Below are 24,060 nucleotides of genomic sequence, written 5' to 3' on the forward strand. Positions count from 1 at the left end.
TGTATGTTGAAACTATTGTATGTTGAGGCCATTGTAAGTTGAGGGATCACTGTATATATATATATATATATATATATATATATATATACTTACATACACACTTCAATAGCCAAATTATAATCTTGATCACTTGAGAAAGGTAGCGTGAGGCTACTGAAAGGTTGTTTGCCTTTTCTGCACTATGGAATAAACTACCACTTTTGATTGATACATTCGGTGTGCTGCATTATCCTTTTTTTCTATAACAGTCAAGAATGGAAACATTCGTATGATCATTTAGGGGTTGAAAGCCTGTACTGATCATGTGCCAATCACACAGGTACATGGGTCTGATACACTGTCACGGACTTGGGTGTAAACAAAAAATGTTCATTCACTGGCATTTTGCAGAGATCTTAAACAGTGAGAAATTGAAACAATATATCAGAAACTTGCAGAACCATTACTTATATAATAAACACAGGCCTGTCCGAAATTGGGGAGCCTATCAGATTGTAAAATAGTGTTGCTTTCAAAGTGCTCAGGTTGCCCAACTGTATCCATCTTTTCCGGCCAACCAGAGCACTTTGAAAGCAGCACTCATGTTTGCAGACTAAACAAATTGATGGACAATCCATTTTCAGAAGGCCTTACTGTAGTTTTGCTCATTTCTAATAATGAGTAAGCTTTATGTATATAAAACTGACAAATAAGGTAAAGGGGAATCCCGCTTAAAGAGAAACCTCACATAATGTAAACAAAAATCACCTGCTCTACACATCCTTACAGTGTGCAGTCCTCAAGTTATTGCAACACTTTTATACATTTCAAAAGAATGCCTTTAGTTTGGTAATAGAATCCATTTCTTCTTATTAAAAAATTTCCCAGCAAGTTAAAGGGGGATTCCACCTAAAATCCATTCTGGTGTGTGTGAGAGTGGGAATCCCCAGTGGCAGAAATACAGTACTAAAAACTGTTGCAAGAACCCTACAGAGTTCAGTTGCTCTGTTGAGTTGGACAAAACAATACTAGAGCAATATTGGAGTCTTATTGGGCCCTACCGTATGCCTTTAAACCAAAAGCAACAGAAAAAAGGGTATCATGTTCCTTTGGATGGAGTACTATGAAGGTATTTAAAGGGTACCTCATCAAAAAAACTTTTGATATATTATAGATTAATGTATGCAGAATAACTTTACAATTGCATGTTATTAAAAAATATGCATCTTTCTATTTAATTTTCCACTTTGAAGAAATGACCACTAGGGGTCTCCCTACCAGTCCTGGCAGCAAGCATTTCAGACTCATGCTGGAGTCCTAAACACTACGAGCTGCCAGTCTGCTTTGTTCACAAAGGAGAACACTCAGAGCTGCCAGCCTGCTTTGTTCACAGCCTGTTTGGCTGTGAACAAAGCAGGCTGGCAACTCTGAGTGTTTAGGACTCCAGCATGAGTCAGAAATGGTTGCTGACAGGACTGATCGGGAAAAATACAATAGAAAGAAGCATATTTTTCATTAACATGCTATTGGAAAGTTATTCAACATTCATTAATCTAAAATATATCAAAAGTTTATTTGATGAGAGGTACCCTTTAATGAAGGTGATGAGAACCTCCCACGGAAAAACACCTCCATAATACAGCATTGTAAAGAAGGAAATCACTATTTCATGCTGTATTCACCTATGAAGTAGGGTTCTCCTTTACGTTATGTCATAAAACTATGTGATAGCCTCCTTAAGGCTAAGTTTCCACTTGGTCTTTTTCTGGCAGTTTTTGGAGATCTGCCACTGCAGTTTTTGAGCCAAAGCCAGAAGTGGATTCAAAAGGAATAGGACATATAAAGAAAGGACTTACACTTCTCCTCCCTTATGGATCCACTTCTGACTTTGGCTCAAAAACTGCAGTGGAAGTTTTCCAAAAACTGCCAGAAAAAAACCAAGTGGAAACTTAGCCTAAGAAGTAAGGGCTACTAACAGGTACAGCTCATTAATTTTGTGTAGAATATTCTCTAATCTATTTATATCTGCAATAAAAATATATTTAAAAACATAAAAGATGACCTGTTCCATTAGTCTGCCATCATGTTATGGCTATTTAATTTTTATCTTCAGATAGATACAAGTTTATTCCAAGCAGGTATACATTCACTTATCTTGGCTATACGAGCCACACCTACAGAAAGTTTGTTCCCCTACTACTCTTTCAGTAAATGTATAGGGGTAATTAATAAAAACTGTCTGAGAAAAAAAAATGTCTGGTTTTTCATAGCAACCAATCACAGTTCAGCTTTTATTTTACCAGCACATGTTAACATATGAAAGCTGAGCTCTGATTGGTTGATCTGGAAAAATCAGACAGTTATTATTTATTCCACCCAATTTTTTTCTTGTTCCTTCTGAACCTGCCCCTAGTTAACTTCAGATTGGGCCTTGTTTTTGTGTTTAGTATCTTATTTTTGACCTTTCTCCTGAACCTTATGTAATCCTTTACTATATTTCCAGGTTACAATCATATCCTCCTTTCTTTTATTTCCTCCAGAATTTACAAATTTAGATTTTTTAACTTTCCTAATTGAGACCTTCCACCGTTTCCTGTAATATAGGCATAGCATATTATTAAAAGGTCACCTAAGGCCAGGATTACACACCTTTGTTCCTTTGTGTATTGTGACATGTATTGCACCAAAATACACTCCAGAAATGCATTATTTTCAATGGAAATACAGACTTCAGTTCACACCTAGCAGTGGTGCATCTTTTTTGGCAGGAAGTGAAATACATGGGAATAAAAAACATGTCACTTTTTCTGAGAACTCTATCATCTGCTGTGCAGCTTCAATGTTTCAAAAAAGGATAACGGTTTTAAAAATAATTAATAATTTAAAACGGTCAGTTTATGAAATTTTTTACCAAATTTGAGAATACAATAAACATATATATATGTATATATATATATATATATATTTATATAACAAAACACTTTTAAAATATTATCTAATGCATAAAGAATATAAGAAACAATCATTTCCCTCTTTCAATCTTTATCATGGTCTAAAAATATAGGACCGGTAATCAGTTTGTGCACCATGCAGCAGCACACAATTATGGACATTTATCAACGGGTTTAGTCAGGTTTTCTTTACTATAATTGTCGCAAAATTGTCGCAACTGCGACTACGTGATTTTTCCCGCAACACTTTGACTGGAAAGCAAGAAAAGCAAGTTTTCCAAAAATTAACTACGTAGTAATAATTTTAAAATGGACTATGGGTAGTCAGGTATTTATTAACTGCGACAGTCGCAACTGCGCAAAAAAAAAAACAGGGTTAAAAATTGACAAAATTTACTCCAGCTCAAACATGGAGCAGAAAAAGCTAGTACCAAAGTAAAAAAGGAAAAATTGCTTACGTGAAAGGAATTTAGTAACAGGCTGAAATCAGTTGATAAATAAGTCACACATAAGCAAAACAAAAGTAAGGAAAAAATTACTAAAAAAAAAGACTACATAAGCAAACATTGATAAATGTCCCTCAATAAGAGGTTATAACCCAGTGTTTCTCAACCAGAGTGCCTCCAGCTGTTGCAAAACTACAACTCCCAGCATGCCCGAACAGCCAACAGGAGTTGGGAGTTGTAGTTTTGCATCAGCTGGAGGCACCCTGGTTGGGAAACACTGACATAACCTCTTGCTTCATTGCTTGTACATGTGCCCTTATCTTGGTTGCCATTCACAGGCACTAAAGTTGCTGCACACATGAACACATACATTACTCTATTTGTGCCTATGGGATCCGCTGCTGTTATGAATTCCATTATCAAGCTATTATATCCAGTTCACTATACTGTATATTGTTTTGTTCAGTCTATGAATCATACAGGGTATTTGCCTACATTGGGGATTAGCTGTAGGGGGCTCTTACCTGCCAGAAGGCAGACATCAGGCAGCACATGGCTAGGAGTAGCCCTCTTTCCATCCTGTTGGGAATGAAGTTGTCTCTGTGGGAAAAGGATGAGGGTCTGTGTGTGTCTGGCTGTGTCACTGATTCCCTTTCCCAGTGTGACTGACAGCACAAGTGTTGTGAGTTGTAACTTTACTCCACTCAGTGGGGTGGGAGGGGGATCACTGGGGTGCTGGGGGTGTAAGCTGTGTGTTTGTACAGGGGGGGAATGGGGTCTGCAGCTGTGCCCATTACAGACTCTGCTCTGTTCAAGGTCACTTCCCGTCTCCTGGACCCCTGTATTCTTGAGGGGGAATCATACAGGAGGGAATGTATGTGCTATGTAACAAATGGCACCTGTCTCTAGGTCAACAGTATCACAATGACAGGTTGGCTTATTCCCTGACGTGTAAGGGTTAAAAGGGTCCTGTGAGGAACAGTGGCTCCATGTTACAGAATCTTTCATTACATTTTCTAAACCTCCATAAACTATTACATAGCCTCTTAAATGCAATGGGGCATATATTTAGGGCCCATTAGCTTAACTCTTCCCTTTCTTAGCTAGTCTCCCATTTGCACCAAAAGTGGGAATGGTGGTGCTGTATAGAGGCGAGAGTGTTCAGCTTTATTTGGCTATTACATGTGCTCATTATAATACCTCTGCTACACTGCTCTTCCACAGAGCACATCTGGTGTCTGCTCCTGTGGATACCGCTGATGAGAATACCTGATCTACAGACTTTGGCCAAAAAACTCCATTACACTGATTAAGAACTGGCTTAAGAGATTCTTATGATCCCCAAGACATTGAAGATGTCTGTTGTGAGACCAGGATTCATGTGTTAAAACACAACTCATTTCCACCTTCAATAAAACAAATCAGTTTATCCTTAAATCTTTGCCAAAGTTTTTATTTATTTATTTTTAAATTCCACTTGCCACTTTTTGATTGTGCAGTTCTATCTGTGACTGGAAAAGCTGGGTGATATCAAATATAGTGATTAAAATAGCTCCAGCAGAGTCTATAGTTATCTATACACAAAAGTACATTTTCATATGAGCTGCCAAAAGGGAAGAGCTGGGTGACAACCCCTAAACGGTAATGTGCTAATAGTAATTGTCAGACATAGACGTAGGTTCATATGTAGGATCATGGGGATGAGGACACTGTAGAGCAGGGGTACTCAACTACTTTTAGTAGGGGTCCGCTTTTCCAGGTCTGCCATCCGGTGAAGGTCCAAGCTAAACCCTAAGACCAGGTTCACACCTAGCGGCCACAGTGCCATGCCAGAAATAGGCACTGTCTGTTGTAGAACATAATTAGTACTTAATAAGTCATAACCGTTCTCCAACTGCCACTGGTATAATACTGCCCACACTGTGCCCCTGAATACACTGTGCACATACTGTGCCCCTGGGCATATTAGACTATGCAGCCCATTTTTTTTATGGTGGGTGGTCAGACACCCATTAACATAAAATAGGCTGCATACTTCTCTGTTTAAGTGGCTCTCCAGCTGTTGCAAAGCTACAACTCCCATCATGCCTGCAAATATTCAGGCATTATGGGAGTTGTAGTTTTGTAACACAGATTGGGGTACAGTGTCACCCGTCATCATTGCAGTAATTATAAGTGACTCCAGCTCTGATATGACACCGTCAGGAAGCATATGCAACGGTATAATGTCTTTACTTTTTCTTTCTCTGGTCTTTGTCTTATTTCAGCTTCATCCTCTCTGCAAAGTCTGATGCCTGCACATAATTGGTTACTTTGTTAGCAGATCTTCATCCTCTGTATAACAACAATCACTATAACTCTACCAGACATCATGACCCCTAATAATAATACTGCCAGACACTGTTTCCTCTGTTTGTCAGAATCCCACCCCTGTACTCCCGCTAGACCCATTTCCTCCTCCTCCTGCAGACCCCCTAAGGGCTTCTTCACACTGTGGACATTTCGTCGGCGGAATGTCCGCTTGCTGCAGGCACCGCTGAAGCCATTGGCGGTAGGCCTGCACGGATGTGCGCCATCTCTATAGATGACAATGCAGTCTGGTGGTATTCCATCAGCAGTATGAACGTCCACCCAAAAAACATGTTTGTTCTTGGGGTTTACATCCATTCTGCTGGGGGAATTCCACTGTGGCGATTCCACAGTATGCACTGAACAGCAGAAAACCATTTGGACTCTGCTGCAAGCAGATTTCCGCCAGAGGAATGTCCTCAATGTGGATGGGCCTAAGTCCCCCAAGACCCCTAGGTCCTCTTCCAGACCCCTGTTACCCCCCTCCTATAGATACCCCAGACACCTCTGCCCCCCTGACCCCTAAGTCCTCATCCAGAATCCTCTGCCCCCCTGACCCCTAAGTCCTCCTCTAGACTCCTCCAACCCCAAGACCCCTGCATCATCCTTCTTTACATTTTTCTGTACCCCCCCCAGATCTCTCTGTCCCCTTCTGTCCTAACACTCCTGACCCACCAAGACCTCTGCATCATTCTTCTTTAAACTTTTTGCCCCCCCCCAGACCACTCCATCCCCTTCTGCCCTAATACCCCCCCCACCCCCCAAGACCCCTACATCATTCTTCTTTACACTTTTCTGCCCCCCGGACCCGTTTATTCCCTTCTTCCCTAACACCCCCCAAGACCCCTGCATCATTCTTATTTTCACTTTTATGCCCAGCAGACCTCTGTATCCCCTTCTGCCCCAACACCCCCCCACCCCCCCAGACCCCTGAATCATTCTAATTTTCCCTTTTATGCCCCCCCAGACTCCTTTATCCCCTTCTGCAATAACACAACCCCCCCCCCGACCCCTGCATCATTCTTATTTTTACTTTTCCGCCCCCACTTCCCTAGACCCCTTTATCCCCTTCTAACCCTAACGCCAATACCCCCCCCCCCCCCATCAGGCCTGGCCAGAGTAGATGACGCAGGCAGCACTTATCACACCACCTGCATCATAGGAGAAGCGCTGGCCGGGCAGGGAGCATAGTGTTCCCGATACATATGTTCCCGATACATATGAATGCCAGAACAGCTGTTGCCACCTCTGGCCATTACCTGAACCGGCCGGGAGGTCCGGATGACTGGGGGCCGCGGTCCGGATCTGGACCACGGTCCGCCAGTTGAGTACCACTGCTGTAGAGTTTTTTTTTTCCCTTCAGAATTATAAAAAAAAAATATTCAAACAATCCCAGTAATCATAAGATAATGTGATCCCTTCATCACTGCACAGATGAGTAAAGTCCAGACACAGATAGAGAATGATAGCATACAGTACTAGAGAAAGCATGGGACCCATTAGAATATGGTTACCATTGGGTTAAAAAAAATATATATGACAGAAGCACCAGGGCACCCTATTCCTCAGCCTACTTAACCATCACTTGCATAGTGGCCTTCACTAGCAATGAGATAGTTACATATAAAAGTGATGGGAGAGGCTGAGACAGCTGTTTCCAGTGACTCACACTTACCAGGCACTAAGATAGTCAGGCAGAAACAGTAAGAGGGAAGAAGAAGCAGACAAACTGAACCGTTCTGCACGCCCTCTTTTGCCGTTGCAATGTTTTTTCCTGGAAGGGCACTGTCACGATGCCGGCTGGCAGGTAGTGGATCCTCTGTGCCAGAGAGGGATTGGCGTGGACCGTGCTAGTGGATCGGTTCTAAGTCACTACTGGTTTTCACCAGAGCCCGCCGCAAAGCGGGATGGTCTTGCTGCGGCGGTAGTGACCAGGTCGTATCCACTAGCAACGGCTCAACCTCTCTGACTGCTGAAGATAGGCGCGGTACAAGGGAGTAGACAGAAGCAAGGTCGGACGTAGCAGAAGGTCGGGGCAGGCAGCAAGGATCGTAGTCGGGGGCAACGGCAGGAGGTCTGGAACACAGGCTAGGAACACACAAGGAAACGCTTTCACTGGCACAATGGCAACAAGATCCGGCGAGGGAGTGAAGGGGAAGTGAGGTATAAATAGGAAGTGCACAGGTGAACACACTAATTGGAACCACTGCGCCAATCAGCGGCGCAGTGGCCCTTTAAATCGCAGAGACCCGGCGCGCGCGCGCCCTAGGGAGCGGGGCCGCGCGCGCCGGGACAGGACAGACGGAGAGCGAGTCAGGTACGGGAGCCGGGATGCGCATCGCGAGCGGGCGCTACCCGCATCGCGAATCGCATCCCGGCTGGAGACGGTATCGCAGCGCACCGGGTCAGTGGAGCTGCCCGGAGCGCTGCGGTAGCGAGAGAGAAGCGAGCGCTCCGGGGAGGAGCGGGGACCCGGAGCGCTCGGCGTAACAGTACCCCCCCCCTTGGGTCTCCCCCTCTTCTTAGAGCCTGAGAACCTGAGGAGCAGACTTTTGTCTAGGATGTTGTCCTCAGGTTCCCAGGATCTCTCTTCAGGTCCACAGCCCTCCCAATCCACCAAAAAGAACCTTTTTCCTCTGACCGTCTTGGAGGCCAGTATCTCTTTCACTGAGAAGACGTCAGAAGAACCGGAGACAGGAGTGGGAGAAACTAATTTGGGAGAGAAACGGTTGATGATGAGTGGTTTAAGAAGAGAGACATGAAAGGCATTAGGAATACGGAGAGAAGGAGGAAGAAGAAGTTTGTAAGAGACAGGATTAATTTGGCACAAGACTTTGAAAGGACCAAGATAGCGTGGACCCAGTTTGTAACTGGGGACACGAAAGCGGACATATTTAGCGGAGAGCCATACCTTGTCTCCGGGAGCAAAAATGGGGGGAGCTCTTCTTTTCTTATCGGCAAACTTTTTCATGCGAGATGAAGCCTGTAAAAGAGAATCTTGGGTCTCTTTCCATATGGTGGAAAGATCACGAGTCACTTCATCTACAGCGGGCAAACCAGAGGGCAAGGGAGTAGGGAGGGGGGGAAGAGGGTGACGGCCGTACACCACGAAAAATGGGGATTTGGAGGAAGATTCAGAGACTCTAAAGTTATACGAGAATTCGGCCCATGGTAGAAGATCTGCCCAATCATCCTGGCGGGAGGAAACAAAATGTCGTAAATAATCACCCAAGACCTGGTTAATTCTTTCTACTTGTCCATTGGATTGAGGATGATATGCAGAAGAAAAGTTTAATCTAATCTTGAGTTGTTTACAGAGAGCCCTCCAGAATTTTGACACGAATTGGACGCCTCTATCCGAGACTATCTGTGTGGGCAACCCGTGAAGACGAAAAATGTGTACAAAAAATTGTTTAGCCAACTGAGGCGCTGAAGGAAGACCAGGAAGAGGGATGAAATGTGCCATCTTGGAGAATCGATCAACGACCACCCAAACAACAGTGTTGCCACGGGATGGGGGTAGGTCTGTAATAAAATCCATACCAATCAGAGACCAAGGCTATTCGGGGACAGGCAGAGGATGAAGAAAACCAGCGGGCTTCTGGCGAGGAGTCTTATCCCGGGCACAGACAGTGCAGGCTCGCACAAAGTCCACGACATCCGTCTCCAGAGTCGGCCACCAATAGAAGCGAGAGATGAGTTGCACAGATTTCTTGATGCCTGCATGACCTGCGAGATGGGAGGAGTGACCCCATTTGAGGATTCCGAGGCGTTGGCGTGGAGAGACGAAGGTCTTTCCTGGAGGAGTTTGCCTGATGGAGGCTGGAGAAGTGGAAATCAGGCAGTCAGGAGGAATGATGTGTTGCGGAGAGAGTTCAACTTCCGAGGCATCCGAGGAACGAGAGAGAGCATCGGCCCTAATGTTCTTATCGGCAGGCCGAAAGTGAATTTCAAAATTAAATCGGGCAAAGAACAGAGACCACCTTGCCTGGCGAGGATTCAGCCGTTGGGCAGACTTGTGATCGGTGTAAATAATAACTGGAAATCTTGATCCCTCCAGCAGATGCCTCCATTCCTCAAGTGCTAATTTAATGGCTAGAAGCTCTCGATCCCCGATGGAGTAGTTCCTCTCCGCCGAAGAGAAGGTCCTAGAAAAAAAACCACAAGTAACAGCATGCCCGGTAGAATTTTTTTGTAGAAGGACCGCTCCAGCTCCTACAGAGGAGGCATCAACCTCCAATAGGAAGGGTTTAGATGGGTCAGGTCTGGAGAGCACGGGAGCCGAAGAAAAGGCAGACTTGAGCCGTTTAAAGGCGTCTTCCGCTTGAGGAGGCCAAGACTTGGGATTGGCATTTTTTTTGGTTAAAGCCACGATAGGGGCCACAACGGTAGAAAAATGTGGAATAAATTGCCTGTAATAATTGGCGAACCCCAAAAAACGTTGGATAGCACGGAGTCCGGAGGGGCGTGGCCAATCTAAGACGGCAGAGAGTTTGTCTGGATCCATTTGTAGTCCCTGGCCAGAGACCAAGTATCCTAGGAAAGGAAGAGATTGGCATTCAAACAGACATTTCTCTATCTTGGCATAAAGTTGATTGTCACGAAGTCTCTGAAGAACCATACGGACATGCTGGCGGTGTTCTTCTAGATTGGCAGAAAAAATCAGGATATCGTCCAGATATACAACAACACAGGAGTATAAGAGATCACGAAAAATTTCATTAACAAAGTCTTGGAAGACGGCAGGGGCGTTGCACAGGCCAAAGGGCATGACCAGATACTCAAAGTGTCCATCTCTAGTGTTAAATGCCGTTTTCCATTCATCCCCCTCTCTGATGCGGATGAGATTATAAGCACCTCTTAAGTCCAGTTTGGTAAAGATGTGGGCACCTTGGAGGCGATCAAAGAGTTCAGAGATGAGGGGTAGGGGGTAGCGGTTCTTTACCGTGATTTTATTAAGACCGCGGTAGTCAATGCAAGGACGTAGAGAGCCATCTTTTTTGGACACAAAGAAAAATCCGGCTCCGGCAGGAGAGGAGGATTTACGGATAAAGCCTTTTTTTAAATTTTCCTGGATGTACTCCGACATAGCAAGAGTCTCTGGGGCGGACAGAGGATAGATTCTGCCCCGGGGTGGAGTAGTGCCCGGGAGGAGGTCAATAGGACAATCATAAGGCCTGTGAGGAGGTAGAGTCTCAGCTTGTTTTTTGCAAAAAACATCCGCAAAGTCCATATAGGCCTTAGGGAGACCGGTTACAGGGGGAACCACAGAGTCACGGCAAGGGGTACTGGGAACCGGTTTTAGGCAGTCCTTGAAACAAGAGGGCCCCCAACTCTTGATCTCCCCAGTGGACCAATCCAGGGTTGGGGAATGGAGTTGAAGCCAGGGTAGTCCAAGGAGGATTTCGGAAGTGCAATTGGGGAGGACCAAAAATTCAATCTTCTCGTGATGAGGTCCGATGCACATTAGAAGGGGCTCCGTGCGGAAACGTATGGTACAGTCCAATCTTTCATTGTTTACACAATTGATGTAGAGGGGTCTGGCGAGACTGGTCACTGGGATGTTGAACCTGTTGACGAGAGAGGCCAAAACAAAATTTCCTGCAGATCCGGAATCCAAGAAGGCCATAGTAGAGAAGGAGAAGGCAGAGGCAGATATCCGCACAGGCACAGTAAGACGTGGAGAAGCAGAGTAGACATCAAGGACTGTCTCACCTTTGTGCGGAGTCAGCGTACGTCTTTCCAGGCGGGGAGGACGGATAGGACAATCCTTCAGGAAGTGTTCGGTACTGGCACAGTACAGGCAGAGATTCTCCATGCGGCGTCGTGTCCTCTCTTGAGGTGTCAGGCGAGACCGGTCGACCTGCATAGCCTCCACGGCGGGAGGCACAGGAACGGATTGCAGGGGACCAGAGGAGAGAGGAGCCAGGGAGAAAAAACGCCTTGTGCGAACAAAGTCCATATCCTGGCGGAGCTCCTGACGCCTTTCGGAAAAACGCATGTCAATGCGAGTGGCAAGATGGATGAGTTCATGTAGGTTAGCAGGGATTTCTCGTGTGGCCAGAACATCTTTAATGTTGCTGGATAGGCCTTTTTTAAAGGTCGCGCAGAGGGCCTCATTATTCCAGGATAATTCTGAAGCAAGAGTACGGAATTGTACGGCGTACTCGCCAACGGAAGAATTACCCTGGACCAGGTTCAACAGGGCAGTCTCAGCAGAAGAGGCTCGGGCAGGTTCTTCAAAGACACTTCGAATTTCCGAGAAGAAGGAGTGTATAGAGGCAGTGACGGGGTCATTGCGGTCCCAGAGCGGTGTGGCCCATGACAGAGCTTTTCCAGACAGAAGGCTGACTACGAAAGCCACCTTAGACCTTTCAGTAGGAAACTGGTCCGACATCATCTCCAAGTGCAGGGAACATTGGGAAAGAAAGCCACGGCAGAATTTAGAGTCCCCATCAAATTTATCCGGCAAGGATAGTCGTAGACCAGAAGCGGCCACTCGCTGCGGAGGAGGTGCAGGAGCTGGCGGAGGAGATGATTGCTGAAGCTGTGGTAGTAGCTGCTGTAGCATCACGGTCAGTTGAGACAGCTGTTGGCCTTGTTGCGCTATCTGTTGTGACTGCTGGGCGACCACCGTGGTGAGGTCGGCGACAACTGGCAGAGGAACTTCAGCGGGATCCATGGCCGGATCTACTGTCACGATGCCGGCTGGCAGGTAGTGGATCCTCTGTGCCAGAGAGGGATTGGCGTGGACCGTGCTAGTGGATCGGTTCTAAGTCACTACTGGTTTTCACCAGAGCCCGCCGCAAAGCGGGATGGTCTTGCTGCGGCGGTAGTGACCAGGTCGTATCCACTAGCAACGGCTCAACCTCTCTGACTGCTGAAGATAGGCGCGGTACAAGGGAGTAGACAGAAGCAAGGTCGGACGTAGCAGAAGGTCGGGGCAGGCAGCAAGGATCGTAGTCGGGGGCAACGGCAGGAGGTCTGGAACACAGGCTAGGAACACACAAGGAAACGCTTTCACTGGCACAATGGCAACAAGATCCGGCGAGGGAGTGAAGGGGAAGTGAGGTATAAATAGGGAGTGCACAGGTGAACACACTAATTGGAACCACTGCGCCAATCAGCGGCGCAGTGGCCCTTTAAATCGCAGAGACCCGGCGCGCGCGCGCCCTAGGGAGCGGGGCCGCGCGCGCCGGGACAGGACAGACGGAGAGCGAGTCAGGTACGGGAGCCGGGATGCGCATCGCGAGCGGGCGCTACCCGCATCGCGAATCGCATCCCGGCTGGAGACGGTATCGCAGCGCACCGGGTCAGTGGAGCTGCCCGGAGCGCTGCGGTAGCGAGAGAGAAGCGAGCGCTCCGGGGAGGAGCGGGGACCCGGAGCGCTCGGCGTAACAGGCACTACCGGCTTGCAATCCCTTGGGGCCCCCAACCAGGCAATGCAGGGGTTCCCAGCAGTCGGACCCCCCACGATCAGACACTTATCCCCTATCCTGAGGATAGTGGATAAGTTTTTTTCGCTGCAGATGTCCTTTAAGTCCCCCCCCCCAGTGTTCTTAAGACCCAAACCCTTCTCCCTTACACCAAGACTTAAACCATGCATTTAACTCGCTAAGCACCCAATGTCTTTCTTGTAATGAGCATGGCACAGGTAGTATTACAGAAAATAGGACCTTGAAGGTCCTGTTCTTCAGCTTGGCACCAAGTTCTTTAAAATAATTCTTCATGGACCTCCACCTACCATGTATTCTGTTGTTGGCTCTTATGTGGTCCACAACAGCTGGGTCATTCCCATCCCCCCAACCAAGTAATTTGTCTACCCGTTCCACCACATGCCGATTATAGAACCATTTGGTTAAGGCGGTATTGGCGACAAATTATTCTAGCCATCTTCCTGTTTATAGAATCCATTATCCCCTAGCTATTTTGGTCTACCTGCATTAACATCCCCCATGCTACTAGTTGGACTGTTCTCCCATCTGCCATTGCTGATACTGAGGCCCTCGCATCATCATTCAACTTGACAATTTTGCTTGGGAGCTCAGAAGCAGAAGTGGTCTTTTTTTTTTTTTTGGGCACCCTTTTCAATTCTTCATACTACATTACCCCGCTCCTTCTCACTAATGTGATTTCCCAGTACAGGACATGGTCCTGCACTACACTTAGGCCCTGTCAGGTTGAGACCCTCAGAGACCTGGGACTCTCCTGCAGTGTCTCCCCTGCTGTTACTATACTGTCATTCATTGAAATAGAATTGTAGTCCGTGTATTAATGTATAGTTAGTATAAAGGACCTGTGAGAGGCCATCTAAAGGACCTGTTTGATGTCCCATGTTATGTTTATGTTATCACATGTTACCCAGAGGGCACCAGGTTAATACATGACCCGCAGCTTAACCTATGGGCTCTATATAAGGGGGCAGCCATTACAACTCTTTGGCTCTTATGCTCCCTGCTGAGGAACAGTCAAGATCAGAGATCTCAGTGCTAGTGTCCAGCACCTGGAAGGCCTCGAATCTACAGTCATTCCAATAAATCAAGTCTATGTCTGCTGTCACTACCTAGAGTTTAGCCAAGCCTAAAGTCAATTATCTAAAGTCTATTACAAGTACAACTAGTCCCAGCAAGCTGCGAGGTCCTTCTGTGTTCCTGGCCACCTCTCTGGGATTCTGGCCCAGCTGTGGAGATAATAACACCTGTCTTAACTCAGTAAAGCCTCTGTTAAACCTTAACCTGGTTGTGGACTCTCATTTTCACTGCCTAGCTATTGGAATAGCGGAGATACCGTTTGGGTGGTTCCGGTACCCAAAAACCACTCGTCACAAACATTAGGGGTTAATAACACCTTTCCCCTGGGGTTAATACCATCTTGCCCCATCCACCTACACCGCTACACCCCGTGGTCCCTGCCATCACCGTGGGTCACCACAATCTTGGCATCATGAACGGGATACGGGTGTGTGCCTTAACTACTTAACCACCAAGTCAAGTCGTCAGGCCCCCCATTAACAAGATACGGGTGTGTGCTATAAGCAAAGTGCCACAAGTCCTTCCCCCCAGTCTGAACTGTGTCCAAGTGAAAAATCGCATGCAGTTGCGAAAAAGTGTGCGCCATGAGAGTGTACGTGACTGTGTTACTAAAGTGTGTTTTTACTGTGGCGTTGATAAAGTAGTGGGGAAGGTGAAGGAAAGACTGTTATTGCTTAGTGTGTCAAGTCCATACCTGAAGGGGTTAAACAGAGTCCAGTGTTTCCCGCACGCAGAAGCGGTCGCAGCTCCGCCCAGTCAGTCCCCAGTGGTGACGCCTCTTCAGTGCGCGAGCCAGAACTAAGAATCCGCCCCGTGTTGCACAGGTGAAGAATTTACCAACCGGACCAAACAGGAAATTCCTTTGGCGCAGCCATAGCGAAGGTTCCTGCGGCTGTGTCCGGCTGTACAGAATACCGGCAAGTACCTGCTGCAGTGCAAACTCTGCATAAACCAACGATTTGCCTCAACAAGTCTCCGGCACCCGTGGCAGCGATCATTATCCCCTCGGTGCCCAACAAAGTCTGCGGGTACCCATTACAGTCTATTGGCAAGTATCTTAAAGAGACAGCGCACTCAAGTGATGGCGCAATCAAATCTTCTTAAGGTGACAGCGCACTCAAAAAGTCAACAGGATGTCAGAACCCAGCTCTCCAGCAGCGAGGTAATCACCTGCCCCAGCAGGCAGGAGGATCTTGCTAGCCCTGCCTACAGTCAACATCAACAGTCCTAATGTTCCAGTGTCTGCACCGATATTCATGGGGAAACCTGTCCTCCCTACCTACAAGGGAGACCCCTTCACCCTGATGGATTTCAAAGAGAAGATCCAGAGTTTGTCTTTTACTCTCTCCCTCCTAATCATCTGGTGCAGCTGCTCACGGGACAACTACAGGGACCAGCACTTGAGGAAGTCCGCTCCTGGCCCGCCTCTGAGAAGGCGACCATAGAGCGGATTTTCGATTGGTTGTACCAGGAGTCACATTCTCCATCAGAGGTACACCTCCGGTTGTATGAGAGATGGCAGAAGCCAGGTGAGACTCTGAGAGCTTATGCAGTAGCTTTACAAAGTGCCCTAGAGACTGTTCAAAAACTAGATGGTATCACTCCTGAGCAGGATAACAAAGTATTGATGGACAGGTTTATTGATGGGGCTCACAATAAATGGGACACCTGCTCAGGAGCCCTCAGGGGCGACAGTCAGGACTATACTGCCCCATTCAAATGTCCTGACCGCAGTCCAAGAAACCATGTCAGCCACTACGGATTCAGACTTCCAAAGTATTAAACAAGACCTTGCACAATTGATTAAGGTTATAAGGGAGCTCACCACCTGGCCTGCTCCACTCTCCCCTGAGCAATCCTAGCCTAGAGAAACCCCCTCTACTCCTGCCCCATATAATCCCAGTTACTGTGCTCCTTCACCTGCTAGGTATTCTGGGAGTAATAGACCCTTTTGTACACACTGTAACAAGTCTGGACACTAGACAATGCACTGCAGGGGTTTAAACAGAATTCCCCCTGGGGTCAAGGACCGTTCCCCAGGAAAACAGCCAGCAGTCACAACTCCAGAACGCCCTAAGTCAGGACTATCACTTTATGTTGCCCCCTGCCCCTATGTAAAAGTAATTGTAGAAGGTGTACAATTGGAGCCGTTGATAGATACAGGGTCACAAGTGTCCACTACAATCAAAGATGTTTTTTTACAAGTACTGGAATGCTAATTTGTTGTCTGAACCTGACGATGTTGATTTCAGGGTAGGGGCAGGTAACGGGAAACCAATACCCAGACATGGATATTGGGAGCTCACCATCCAGTTGGGGAAACATTTACTCAGGGGACAGGGAGTGATTGTAACTGATGTATCTGATAAGGGGTGTGCAGAATTCATATTGGGGATGAATATCATGACATTGTAGATTCCTTGCATGCCTCCCTCCCCTACCTGTCCCCCTCAGGCCAGCGGGCTGTGCAGTACCACTTAAAGATTCTCCAAGCGAGCAGAAGTTTGCCAACCGGCAAGGTGAAGTTTGCAAAGCGCGGATTGAAGACTTCAGGTCGGTAACCTTGCAACGCAACACAGAGACAGTCCTCTGGTGCCGTGCACATCCTGGAGTGAGAAACCAGGACTACCAAGCCCTGCTAGAGCCTATACAGTTAGAAGATACTCCGCTAGTTTGAGCAGCAAGAAGTCTGGTCACAGATTACCAATAGGAGAGTTCCAGTCCGACTAGTCAATTTGTCCAGTGTGGCTACAGTCTTACCGAAATACACTCCGGTCACCCAGTTGTATCTTCTAGAGTCAAGTGACATCCTATCAAAATGCTAGGTGGCTCAGTAACTGACAGATCAAGTGACTCCTGGTTCTACTGAAAGTCCCCCTGAGCCCTGGTGGGCACAACTTCAAGTGGGAGATGAAACTACTCCGAGGGATCAAGTTAAGGGAGTCATTAATGTCACCAAGAGGTACCAAGAAGCTTTCAGTAAGCTTCCTACAGACTTTGGACGTACGTCTATGATCCAACACCGAATTCTGACAGGTGACAGCCCCCCTATTAAAGAAAGACATCGCCCGGTCACGCCAGGCATGTACCAAACTGTCAAGAAGATGCTAGTCGACATGAAGGATGCGGATGTCAAAAAACTGAACCTGACACAACTGACATATGTAAACCTAGCCTTAGAAATGTGCCCTATGGGCAATATAAGCACGCACCAAAAAACTGTACTAATGATGACATGTTTAAAATCTAGGCCAGGATCCTAGCCAATAGATTTAAAGAAAAAAACTTTCCAGAAGCAATCATCAAAGAGGCATAGGAAAGTAAAGGATAGGACCCATAAAGAATGCCTGCAATCTGACACAGCCAAGGTTGGAGCTGCTATAGCAATAGAGAGACTTTGTGACGACCCTTTTTTGATAAAGCAAATTCTCAAAAAACTTTGGCACATTCTTCAGAGCGATAGTCTATTGAAGATGAAATTACCTAGAAGACCACAGATTATGTAAAGGCAGGCCCCTTCTCTCAAAAACCTACTTGCCACCAGCGTAATAAAACACAAGGTTCTTTTCATAGATCCAACGCTACCAATAGGATCCTATAGGTGTAACAACAAACGGTGCTTATGTTGTAGAGAGATCAAAAATGAAATCACAGAATACTGTTCAAACAGTACAGGTGAAAAGTTCACCGTGAAATATAGGCTCAAATGCCAGTCAGCATATGTAGTCTATCTTTTGGATTGTGTATACGGGCTTCAGTACGTCGGTCGAACGATACAACCCCTGCGGAATCATCTTAACAGGCACAGACAGAAGGCACAGACAGAATATAAAGAATAAATTCCTTCTACATGGTGTATCAAGACACTGTACAGTTATGCATCTGGAAGGGAAGGATCTAATCTCTGTCATCCCCATAGACCATATCCCGGAGAATATGTCCAATCGTTTTGAACTACTGAAAAAGAAAGAAGTGTATTGGATGTACAAGTTATCTACTGTCTCACTGAGTGGTCTAAATGAGATAGAGGAGACAGTCCTATAGAGAGTATTTTGTGGATTTCTGGTTTATTATGTATAATTCAAAAAAATGTCACCTTTTTTGTTTTTGTTTTTTTTGTTACTTCTCCTTGAAGTTAACCAATTATTCAATTATCCATACACAGGAAGTCAATAGGTAGCATAATCAGAGTATTGTGCAGTAGCTACAGCAATCAGTACACTGGCATTTACAAAAGGAGCAGCAGCCCTGCGCTTTAAGGGTAGGGTTACACCTGCCGTGCCTTGGAGTTGCCATCAGCCGAGTTCTATTTAGTTCTGTTCTAATTGCAATGTTACGCAATTTTCGTCTATAAAACCATCGCTGAATTAGTTTTGATATAGTACCTTAGCCTCTCATCCTGTATGGCAGACCTGTACCAGTCCGGCCGTTCCAGATCCTGCTAAAAGCAGTGTTACTATGGACTGTTTACCTGCCTTGATATGGTGTTCATTGAATAATTGAGTTGCTCCAGCCAGCAACACGCAGTCAAGTTCCTTTTACGTAGTATGACGTGGCTACAACTGTTTGTTTATCTGTCTCTATATGATTTGTTATTCATAAAGTCTTGGACTACGGCACTCAAGGTAATTGTTATGAATTTTGGGTGTATTTTTATCTTTGCAAGCATGTCTGGATGCATTTATGATAAATTACCGAACGGCAATTCATGTATTTAAACATTTTTTATATACTTTTAACCATTTTATGTTACGATTCTGTACATCACATAATGACCTTGTGACCTGCTTGTGATTCCTTTCAGGCTTTTAAATAGATTAGTGTATATGTGTTCTTACTATGCCTGATGAAGAGTCCGGCTCGGACTAGAAACTTAATGTTGCGTGACAAATAAAAACTTAGCATTTTATCCTAACAATTGAAGCGACATCTTTGTTATCCAAGAGGGGAAGCGCCACCAGCATAGTCCTACTTTTCATGTGAATATATTTTACTTGCATACTTGCATAAAGTGGACCGAGTTACTTTGGGTCATCAGGAAAGGATGCTGCGGCAGCCGACTTCCACTGCATCAGTGACTCTACGTGCCAGCAAAGGTGTTGTGCCCTCAGTACAACTACGTATGGTAGGCCTCACTTATTATCACAAGGTGCACCAATTGCCTCTGATCCTCTGCACTAGGAGCGCACCTGTCTTTTTTTTTCTCTCCTTTTTGATAAACAGAGCAAGCTGATCTCAATATATTTTTCTTTTTCTTTTTTTTCCTAAACCCAGCATTACAGCAAGGAATCGGTTACACTAAGGACCGAATTGCTGTCTCTGTCAAGCTAAAAAAAAAAGGGGATGAGATTACACTGCAGCGTTATGGGAATATGATTAGGCACAGCAATATGTACACTGACATTTACAAAAGAAGCAGCTGCCCTGAGCTTTATGGGTAGGGTCACACCAGCCGTATTTTGCTGCTGCATATTTTCCTACCAATTGAAGTCAATGGGTAACAAAATCAGCTGAGTATTGTGCAGTAGGTACAGCAATCAGTACACTGTCATTTACAAAAGGAGCAGCTGCCCTGCACTTTAAGGGCAGGGTTACACCTGCCGTATTTTGCTGTACATTTTATGCTGCATATTTTCCTATCCATTGAAGTCAATGGGTAGCAAAATCAGCTGCATATTTTGAAAAATATGCAGCAGCAAATACGCAGCAAAATACGGCATGTGTGACCCTACCCTAAAGGGGTTGGCTAAGCCAAATGTTCTCCACTGTGCTAATAAAATAAAAAAAATGGAAAAACAATTTAAAAAACAAGTAAAACAGAATTCCAGAAATTTTGCTAATTTGTTAAAAAGGAAAAACTTCAATTTTGCATGGACATAAGTATGCAGACCATTTGCTATGACAATTAAAATTTAGCTTTGATAGCCTCCCGTTACTCGTATCATCTTTGAGATGTTTCTACACATTGACTGGAGTCACCTGTAGTAAGTTCAGGTGATTAAACATGAATTTGGAAAGACATACCCATCTATAAAGTCTCACAGCTGACAATGCATCTCAGAAAAAACAAGCCATGAGAGAGAAAGGATTACCTGTAAAGCTCAGAGATTGGATTGTGTGGAGACATAGTTCTGCAGAAGGGTACAAAAAAATAGTGCTGGATTAAAAGTTCCCAAAAGGACAATAACCTTCATAATCCTTAAAGGAAGAAGTTTGGAATAACCGGACTCTTCCTAGAGCTGGCAGCCCTACCACACGATGTAATCAGGTGTGTGGGTGTGGGCGGGGGGATTGTACGAGAGTTGACCAAAAAACCAATGGTCAATCTGGCTGGGCTTCAAATATCTTGTGTGAAGATGGGTTAAAGGGGGTACTCCAGTGGAAAACATTTTTTTTATATGAACTGGTGCCAGAATGAAAGTGAAAGTAAAGCGATATTTACTGTGGCAACCACTAGGAAGGCGTGGGAGTTGTAGTTTTGCAACATCTGGAGGGTCACAGTTTGGAGACCACTGTTACAGTGGTGCCCAAACGGCAGCCCTCAAGATGTTGCCAAACTACAGCTCTCAGCATGCCTAGACTGCCCAGGCATGCTGGGAGTTGTAGTTCTGTAACATCTGTCCATTTTCATGACATTTTTGAAAATTGCTGCTCTGCTTTGAAGCCCTCAAATTTTTTCAAAAAGTAAAAATATGTCCATTTTATGAAGCCAACATAAAGTGGACATATTGTATTTGTGAAGAAAAATAAAATTTATTTGGAATATCCATTTTCCTTACAAGTAGAGAGCTTCAAAGTTCGAAAAATGCGAAATTTTCTACATTTTCATGAAATTTGGGGATTTTTCACCAAAAAAGGATGCCAGTAACGTCGAAAATTTACCACCAAAATAAAGTAAAGTAGAATATGTCACGAAAAAAAAATCTCAGAATTAGAATATTCAGTAAAAGCGTTTTAGAGTTAATAATGCGTAAAGTGACGGTGGTCAGAATTGCGAAAAAGGGCTCAGTCCTTAAGGTGAAAAAGGGCTGCTTCCAGAATGTCAACACCACAGCAGCACTCCACTTCACGCAAGGTACAAGTCTGGCACTACCAACAGAACTCAGCATAAACACTCAAATGGGGGACATGTATCAAAGAATTTACACTGTTTTTGTGTGTAAATACTTGCGCAAAACTTTGCGCAAGCTCTTTTTTTGCGTCTTTTTTTGCGTACATTCTGATAGAGCTTTTCCTCCTGATGTCGCGATACGCGGTACCTTGGATTGACATCTATAGTATGCATGGATTTATTAACTGCGTACTTGTCCTTTACACCCAAAAAATTTCCGCAAGTACCTTTTTTTTTAACGTAAATATAAGCCATCCTGGACATGAAGTAGCAAGATGCTCTAAATCATCGATTTTATTTTTCAAGTGGAGTGGATTGAGGAGATTACTATATTTGCCCGCAATTTATGAAACTCATTGCGCTTGATTGATAAATTTAGCGCTTCTGCGCATAATTTAGAATTCGGCGAAAGGGGTAAGCTGCTTCTACCATACACAAATAATGATACATGTCCCCCAATGAGTCTAAAGTGCGAGGTGACTTAACCCTGCCCTATGAATGGGGTGCTTGTATTAGAAACATGTGTAAGTATATCCAGTGGAGAAATCAAACTTGCACTCACTGCTGCGGGGGATCGAGTATGATTGCAGGGGCATTTTCGGGACAGCTGTTTCATGCCAATGGACTTCTTTAAGCTGATGAACTGATGCAGCACTCTGCTGTTCTGATCTTTATGGCAGAGCCGCTATTAAGAAGCCTCTCCTTAGTTAGAGACATGTGAAATTCCAACTGGAGTTTGCAAAAAAGCACCTAAAGGACTCTCAGACTGTGAGAAACAAGATTCTTTGGTCTGCTGAAATGGAGATGAAACTTTTTGACCTCAATTGTACCATGATCCTAAGAACCCAGCCAAGATAACACAGAAGTGTCTTAGGCTAAGTTTCCACTTGGTTTTTTTCTGGCAGTTTTTGAAATACTGCCACTGCAGTTTTTGAGCCAAAGTCAGAAGTGGATCCATAAGGGAGGAGAAGTGTAAGTCCGTCCTTTACATGTGAATACACTTCTGACTTTGGCTCAAAAACTGCACTGGCAGTTTTCCAAAATCTGCCAGAAAAAAAACAAGTGGAAACTTAGCCTTAGGATCAATTTTGTGAATGTCCTTGAGTAGCTAGGCCAGAGCTCTGGTTTGAACTCAATCGAACATCTGTGGAGAGACCTGAATATGGCTTTCAACGACGGTCTCCATCCAACCTGACAAAGTTTTAAAGGATCAGAAGAGAAGAATTGCAGAATATTCCCAAATCCAGGTGTGCAAACCTTCTGACTTCATAACCAAGAAGACTTGAGGCTGTAATCACTGCCAAAGGTGCTTCAACTATGTTTTGAGTAAAGGGTCTGAATAATTATGTCAATGCAGTATTTTAGTTTTTCATTGATGGCGACAAACCTATTTTTTTTAATTTTAGCACACTGTATAAAAACTATAGCTACATGAAGTTTGCATATTGCCCCATTGTTTTCTTGGGTTTTCTTCCACATGGCAAATGGGCCCAAGTGTATATGAATGCCTGAGAGGTAAAAATTACACTGAGAGGCTCACTGAGGATAGTGACTTATGTATGCACAGAATGTGCGTATTTGTGTAATCTCTTCCAAATGGCTGGAGATATTTCAATGAAACTTCATTCACATTACTTACAGTAGGGCAAAAAAGTATTTAGTTAGCCACCAATTGAGCAAGTTCTCCCACTTAAAAAGATGAGAGGGACCTGTAATTTTCATCATAGGTATACCTCAACTATGAGAGACATAATGAGAAAAAAAAATCCATAAAATCATATTGTCTGATTTTTTAAGAATTTATTTGCAAATTATGGTGGAAAATAAGTACCATATTTATCGGGGTATACCACGCACAGGCCTATAACACACACCCTCATTTTACCAAGGATATTTGGGTAAAAAAAGTTTTTTACCCAAATATCCATGGTAAAATGAGGGTGCGTGTGTGCGCGTGTATACCCCGATATACCTCCAGGAAAGGCAGGGGGAGAGAGGCCGTCGCTGCCCGCTTCTCCCCCCTGCCTTTCCTGGGGTCTAGAGCGCTGCTGTCGGCCCTTCTCACCCCCTGGCTATCGGCGCCGGCACCGATAGTCAGGGGGACAGAACGGGCAGCGGCGCCGATAGCCAGGGGGAGAGAAGCGGCGGCGATAGCCAGGGGGAGAGAAGGGGCAGCGGCACCCATTGCCGATGCCGCTGCCCCGTTGCCTCCCCCCATCCCTGGTGGCATAATTACCTGAGTCGGGTCCGCGCTGCTGCAGGCCTCCGGCGTGCGTCCCCGGCGTCGTTGCTATGCACGGCGCGGCGCACTGACGTCATGCGCCGCGCCGTTCAGCGCATAGCAACGACGCCGGGGACGCACGCCGGAGGCCTGGAGCAGCGCGGACCCGACTCAGGTAATTATGCCACCGGGGATGGGGGGAGGCAACGGGGCAGCGGCGCCGGCAATGGGTGCCGCTGCCCCTTCTCTCCCCCTGGCTGTCGGCGCCGCTTCTCTCCCCCTGGCTATCGGCGCCGGCAATGGGGCGCCGGCACCGATAGTCAGGGGGACAGAACGGGCAGCGGCGCCGATAGCCAGGGGGTGAGAAGGGCCGAAAGCAGGGAAAGGCAGGGGGGAGAAGCGGGCAGCGACGGCCTCTCTCCCCCTGCCTTTTCTGGGGGTGTATCGGCGTATAACACGCACACAGACTTTA

The 24,060-nt window shown here is 45.7% G+C and overlaps 1 protein-coding gene across 6 annotated transcripts in view; it reads right to left on the reverse strand.

Annotated features, from left to right (window-relative positions):
- The window catches only part of CDH15 (cadherin 15), a 120,117-nt gene that overhangs the window by 62,797 nt on the left and 33,260 nt on the right, over window positions 1-24,060 (reverse strand). The window contains exon 1 of one of the 6 annotated variants that reach the window (XM_056526026.1): window positions 20,349-20,369. The exons of the other annotated variants lie outside the window; for them this stretch is intronic. The gene's annotated coding sequence lies outside the window, so the exon portion shown is untranslated. Of the gene's footprint in view, window positions 1-20,348; window positions 20,370-24,060 lie in introns of those variants that run through there. 6 annotated transcript variants of the gene reach the window in all.

Source organism: Hyla sarda, chromosome 6, assembly GCF_029499605.1.
Source record: "Hyla sarda isolate aHylSar1 chromosome 6, aHylSar1.hap1, whole genome shotgun sequence".
Classification (NCBI taxonomy): Eukaryota; Metazoa; Chordata; class Amphibia; order Anura; family Hylidae; genus Hyla; species Hyla sarda.